General features: G+C 44.2%; 3 pseudogenes; all 3 read right to left on the reverse strand.

The window, feature by feature from the left end:
• Nucleotides 1–675: 675 nt before the first annotated feature.
• On the reverse strand, nt 676–2,179 carry LOC144368370 (autophagy-related protein 16-1 pseudogene; annotated as a pseudogene).
• A 244-nt stretch (nt 2,180–2,423) lies between these two features.
• LOC144368707 (autophagy-related protein 16-1 pseudogene) lies at nt 2,424–4,375 on the reverse strand (annotated as a pseudogene).
• On the reverse strand, nt 3,872–5,075 carry LOC144368369 (myb/SANT-like DNA-binding domain-containing protein 3 pseudogene; annotated as a pseudogene).
• Nucleotides 5,076–6,756: the final 1,681 nt, after the last annotated feature.

Genomic DNA, 6,756 nt, shown 5'->3' on the forward strand with positions numbered 1-6,756 from the left:
GGGTCAGTGGCTGGAATCACCACCACCAGCTCTGGAGAAAATACATCAGATACCTCAAATCCTTTGTCATCAATAAGAATGTGGCAAGCACACACCTTCCATGCATTTGCAAAATGATTCAGGAGCCCAATTTTCAACTCTGTCACAAACCCACCTCACTTGAAAAGGCTGGCACATGTCCTTGCCTGTCTCAAAATTTTTTTAACCAAATCAATATACATTTCTTGACCAAGAAGTAGATATGTAGAAGAACGGAGCTGGATGGAATCAAAGTTTTTAAGACCACTCAAAAGACCTCAGGTTTCAGCAATAATGAGTTCATGAGAGCCCAATGATCAGCCCAGGCCCTGTGTTTGGGATTTCCTCTAATCCAATGCTTAGAGCAAGTCCACTAGGCAAAGGACTTCCAGTTGAAGGGCTGTGTCTGCCACACGACCAGCGCTGACTTCATGAAAAAAGGTTTGGTTCATAAGTAATTGCTAGGGAGTTTAAAATTAAAGAGACAAGACTCTCATTACCTTTAATACCAGCTCTGAGATGGCTTCTCCTAGCTCCTGCCTCCAGCCACCTAAAGTGGTGGCAAGGTTTACAGAAGAGGCTAGAGAGAGAGAGAAAGAGAGAGAGAGAGAGAGAGAGAGAGAGAGAGAGAGAGAGAGAGAGAGAGAGAGAGAGAGAGAGAGAGAGAGAGAGCGAGCATGTCAGGAAGTGGGCTTTTATTGGGGAACAAAAACTTCCAGGGAAAGTATCATCCAATGAAGATGAAGGGGGGCAGCATCCCAAGGTCAGGGGTGATGCTTGGGTCTTCAGGGCAGTGGCCAGACATGCCTCTGCAAGGACAAGCCCTCAGACCTGGAAAAGGGTGGGGAAGGCTCTACACAGTTGTTTCTAAGCGTCTCTCACCCAGCCAGGGAGGTAACTCAAATCACGTGCAAGGATGGCCTCCCATAGCTGTGCATCTGGTAGAACTGAATGGGAGCAGCACAGCTGCGGACAAACCTGGACATGTGGGTGTCACTGGCACTGTCATCCAGTGAGAAGAGCTAGAGGGGACCCTGTGGCTCCCCAATGAGGTATGGAAGATCAGAATTACTAGTGTTTCCCACACCAACTGAGACAAGAGCCTGATCCTTGGCCAGGTGACTTGCAGGGTCAGGCTGTTTCAGTATTTTTTCCTCCAAGCCATTAGAGAGCTTAGTCAAAATTCTCAGAAATCCTGTACAAAGGAAGGCCACCATGTTGCATGACATGGGCTCTTCTCTGGAAGGACCTGTGCCCACAGGACAGGACTGTGTGCATCCCTGCTACTCTCCTGAAGGTCATCAATTCTGTGCCCTTAGCATAGATTTGCTGCTTTTGTTCACACTGACAACATGCACACTGGAGAGACACCACACCACAGTGTTGACAGAAGAGCTTCTGGGAGAGACCAGAAGAGCACTGGAGTCAAGACTGTAAACCATACCCAGTGCATTCCAAATCCAGCTGTACCTGCCCAGGCAGAGACTCGTTGACAGCAAAAGAATTCTAGAGAAATTCCCCATGCACTGTAAGTCTGGCTCACTTAGCAGTCGGGCCTCACTGAATCCAGCCTAAGGGAGCAGCTGTGCTGTTTTGAAAGAACCTTCTCCTCTTTCCCTGTGAGCACTATCCAGACATAGAGAGAGAACAGAGAGAGCCCTTGGCCAAGACTGCTGCCACATAACTGCAATCAGGCCTGAAGACTCTGGTACAGAGCTGCACTTGAATCCAGGTGCACTGAACCTCTGCTTGAGAGCATTTGTCTGAAAACCAATGATTTTCAGCAAGTCATCATGGGAAGAGCTCAGAAGTTCAGTCCTTTCTGGGTTTAGATCCAAAGCAAAAATCTTCCCCAACAGCTCCATTTCTCACACCACACTCTGACCAGATGTCCCTGAAATGACTTTTCTTGTCAAAAAGTCCACTCATCACACATTGCTCTGTGCAAACAACATCATTGTAACTGAATCCTGCAAATGCTCTCTTTATGCTTTCTTGCATAGATCCCAGAGTTCAAGAGTCAGGTCATGACTTCCTGAGACATCCATGCATTGTCCAGCAGGAAATCAGCAGGGAACACTTTCCCACTATGTCCTGTGAGCATGTGCTATAATCAATAATCATCCACAGTCCAGCTTCAAAATTATTTGAAGTTGTAAGCCCTAGTACTATCAAATGAATCCTAATGTTATATATAACCAACAAGAACCAATAAAAAATAGAAAAAGAAAAAAAAGAAAATTCAATGCTTGGGGCTGGGGATGTGGCTCAAGTGGTAACATGCTTGCCTGGCATGCATGGGGCACTGGGTTCGATCCTCAGCACCACATAAAAATAAAATAAAGATGTTGTGTCCACCAAAACCTAAAAAATATTTAAAATCTCTCTCTCTCTCTCTCTCTCTCTCAAAAAAAAAAAAATTCAATGCTTGTAATTCCAGCATTACTACCAGATAGGGAGCCTTTGAACTCATATTTGTCTCCAAATGCTTCCCATAACTTAACATTTCCATTCACCTGTGGCCAGTAATAGGGAACCTGCCCTGAGCTGCACAGGATTAACTTCCCCATCATGTGCATCAAAGACACATAAGGCAGTAGTAGTTGGTACCCTCATATGTTTACCAGAGCCAGGATGAGTGCTCACATTGTCTTGGGGGAGTGGAAACGGAGAGACAGAGCATCTCCTAAAGGTATTAGTGATAGAATCCAGAAGACCTCCAGTGGGCTGTGAGAGTCACTTAGCAGCTGCTCTGCTGATAGCTTGCACAGGGGAGATCTCCTCTGTGTGCTCTGTCCCACCCACAATGACTTCAGTGTCATCATCCTGTTCAACGGGCAGCGGTTCCTTTGTGGCTTCGGCAAGCTCTTTCTGCAGCCAGGCCTGCTGTCTCCTGGAGTCCCTTTCCTTCTCTGCATTGAGGCAGCTGGCTTCCTGGGCCTTGTTGGCCATCTGCCTAGTGACTGGCTCCTAGTTCTCTGCAGTAGTTTTCCTCAGGTTCTCCTCAAAGACAGTAAAATGACCTTCATGGCATCATATTTGTCCTTCAAGGTCTGGTTGGATATGTCAACATTCCATGTGTCACTGTGTCCAGGAACTGCAGGATTATCTCCCCAAAGATTCTCTCTGCATCCAGTTACAGCACCTCAGCTCCTCTGCAAGGTGGCATGTCAGCTGGAGATGCCAGCAACACTGAAGCCTGAAGAAGTGGCATGTTGCCACAGCACCTAAGGGACTCCTATCCTAGTGGAGGCCTGCGACCACAGCATAAGGGGACCAAAGGAGACAGGAAGGAGAGCAGCCCCAGAGATCAGCTCCAGACACAGGTGCTCCCAATGCCATGTCCATTTTGTAATTTTTTGAGATTTACTTTTTTTCTTTTTTTTAAATTCCAAGTCTTTTTTAAATAAAACAAACATAACAGTGTAGAAACCTAAATAAACATTTCTCCCTCAAAGTTGTTACATCCTTAGTTCCCAACAAAACTCTCTACTATTGGAGACAGTATTTGGAAGAGCCTTAAAAGGCAGTTTATGAGCCACATTAGAAACTATCCTTTCAAATGCTGGGCTTTTTGGAAACAGAAAATCCACAGTCAGAGGATGACACTGGAAAAAATAAAAGAGGTGCTGCAGCTTTTGCAGAAATTCCTTAAAGACCTCTAGCAAGTTCTGAGTAATAACACAGCCACTGGAGAAACGGATGGGCACCCTGCCTGGACAGCCACTTTCAATGGGGAGAGCATTCATTTGATAGAAAAATTCTGTTGTCTGCTTAAAAAAAGAAAAAAATCAGCCACACTCCTTTATAGTCACACTTGCATTTGATTAAAAAAAGATACAACACTCACACATGGTTCTTATATGAATTCTAATTAAGAGACAATACATTCAGAATTATAGCACTCAGAGATAATTTTCAGAAACTATAACAGCTTCGTTGCCACTTAAGGGGTACATAGGGTGCAGCTGTTTACCTGAATGTATTCTTAAATAAGTGACTACTACCACTCTAATTTTCCTAGTTGTAGCTCTGTTACAGGTTACTGACCGCAAGTTCACGTTCCAGATTTCCTTTGCCAACAGATTAATTACAAGGGAGCCACCCCAAAGTCTTAGGGTGAATTGGGAAAGGGCCGGTTAAATGAAGAAACAGGCCATTCCTTGGTAAAAGTTTGTAGTTTTCTTTCCCAATACATCTTCTTTTTATTGAGAACTTCCATTTTTATCCTGTGTTCCTCCTCTGCCATCTCACACTCTCGCTCTATCTGCTGGATTTTGGCCACATGCACCTCATTCATTTGTATCAGCTGCAGTTGTAAGATGGACATTTGTTGATGGTGTTCTTCCTCATGCATCTTTTTTAAAGCACCTTCCTGAGAGGTTTTGCTCCTGTAGTTTTTATTGGCTGTTATTCTGACAGCTGAACACTAGGGTTCAGGTTGAGAGGTCCCCTCACATCCCGGAAAATGTATGAACTCTTTCTCACCATCGCACAGTTCTCTATTTGAAACAGCAAATGATTCTGGGGCTGCGGCATCACGATGGTACTCGGGCCCTCCTCGGGCGGGCTCTGCAGAAAGTACAGCTGCCCGGGCAGCATGCTGGCCATCTTCTCCTTCCCCAGGACGTGGGTGCTCAGCAGTGGGCTGACGCTTCGCTTCACTTTCTCCTTTCGTGGGCCATAATTTTTTTGGTCCGAGCCTTGGTGTTCTCCCAGCACTTCTTGAGCTGTTTGAAATCCCGCAGCGACACGCTGGGCTGAGAGTTGTCTTCGTGGGCAAGCGCTTGCCAGGTCCGCTGCTTGAGGGCGATAGTTCGGGCATCGCTTTTCTTGCACTCCAGCACATATTTGTGCTTTTCTACCAAAGCAAGCAAGATGCTCTTTTCCCACTCTGAGAAGTATTTGGCAGGTTTTATAATTTCGTTGTTTTGCATTTTCCACTCTGTTTCTCTGGGCAGTTAGCTATCCTGAGGGGGTGGCGCGGTGGCCGCGGAGACCCGGGGAGGGGCCGGCGAGGCGCGAGCGCGGCGGCCTCGACTCCTCTCGCGGGCTGAGCGGCCTGGAGGGCCGCGGGCTCCGGAGCGCCTGGCGCCGGCGGCGCGCCCCCTGCCGGCCAGGCCCCGCCGCGCGCGCCGCGGCCACAAAGCCCGAAGCCGCCTCCCCCTCGCGGGCCGCCGCCGCCTGCCGGTCGGTGGGCGCTCCCCTTGGGATGACTGAGGTGGTTGCTCAGCAGTAGAATCCTTGACTAGGCTTCACAAGGCCCTGGGTTTGATCACCAGCACTGAAAAAAGTGATACTAGTTATAAGTTTTAATAAAACATTTAAGTGTGGTTTGGGCATTTTGTGACCAGGATCCTTCTGACCTCATATTATGGGTTTGGCTGTATCGTATATCCAGGGAATGTTATCAGAAAACTTTGGATAAGGTTAGTCTTATTTCTTTCTTAAATATATGACATAATCACCAATGAAGTCATAGTTTTAGAGTACATTTGATATGTTTTTATAAATTTGGTTACTATCACATGTATATATACTTATTCAGATTTTTCACTTTTTTCTGGTTTTTTAAAAAAAATGTTGTCATTGAATTAAATGTTTTTTATACAATAGAACCTTACAGGAAGATACACAATACTACATTATTGTAGTACATTAGGATCTATTGAGATGGTTTTTGTATTTGGTATTGCTTATTGCGCTTCTCTCTCTTGCTTGGTCTTGCTCTTTAGCTTTTTGAAGAATCATTTTCCATTTTATTGTTTTTCTTTATGGTGTCATCATTTTCTCTTTTATTTTTCCTCCTATCTTTATTATTTTCCTTCATCCATTTACTTTGGCTTATTTCTTTTCTTTATTTGTAGCTTCCAAGGTGGGAGCTTAAGACATCCTTGATTTTATGTGTCTTTTTCTAATGTAAGCAGGTGGACGTAGAAATGCTCTTTTAAGATCTTCTTCATCTACCTACTACTGCTGTTGCTTGGTTGAATCTCAGTTATCCTTCAGCTCAAAATAATTTCCAATTTCCCTTGTAATTTTTTTAACACACATGTATTTTAAAAAGTAATACACTACTCAATTCCAAAAGGTTTGGTTATCTTTCAGATACTTACAATTTTGACACATAATTTAATTCTGTTGTCAAATAATATACACTGAAAAAAATTCTTAAGAAAATCTTGAGACTCACTTTATATTGTATGAGTTAAATTGCCAACACTGTGACAAAATACCTAAGACAAACAACTTAAAAGAAGGAAAAATATGTTTAAGCAAATGTTTTAAAAGGTTAAATCCATGGATTCTTTGCCCCTTCTATTTGACCTGTGGTGAAGCTAAACACTTTGGTCCGAGTCATGTGGTGGAGCAAAGGTGTTCACATCATGGTGTGTGGGAAGTGAGAGAGCAGAAGAGGTCCAAGTCCTTATTGCCTCCTTCCAGGACATGCCTCCAATGACTTTACTTCCTCAAAATAGGTCCCAGTTCCCAAAGTTTCCACCACTCCTAATAGTGCCAACGGTGAGGGACCCAACATTCAGCACTTAAGTATGTGTGGAAAATACAAGATTAAAACTATAACCAGGATGTTCCTTACAGTTTACTTTGGTGAATGTTCCATGTAATCCTGAAATGAATGTTTCTTCTCTATCTGCTAGATATAATAATCTAAATACCCTTGTAGTATTTAAATCTTTTATAGCCATACACACTTTTTTCTTTTCTTGTACTTGTTCT

The sequence above is a fragment of the Ictidomys tridecemlineatus genome, chromosome 11, assembly GCF_052094955.1.
Source record: "Ictidomys tridecemlineatus isolate mIctTri1 chromosome 11, mIctTri1.hap1, whole genome shotgun sequence".
NCBI classification, from domain to species: Eukaryota; Metazoa; Chordata; class Mammalia; order Rodentia; family Sciuridae; genus Ictidomys; species Ictidomys tridecemlineatus.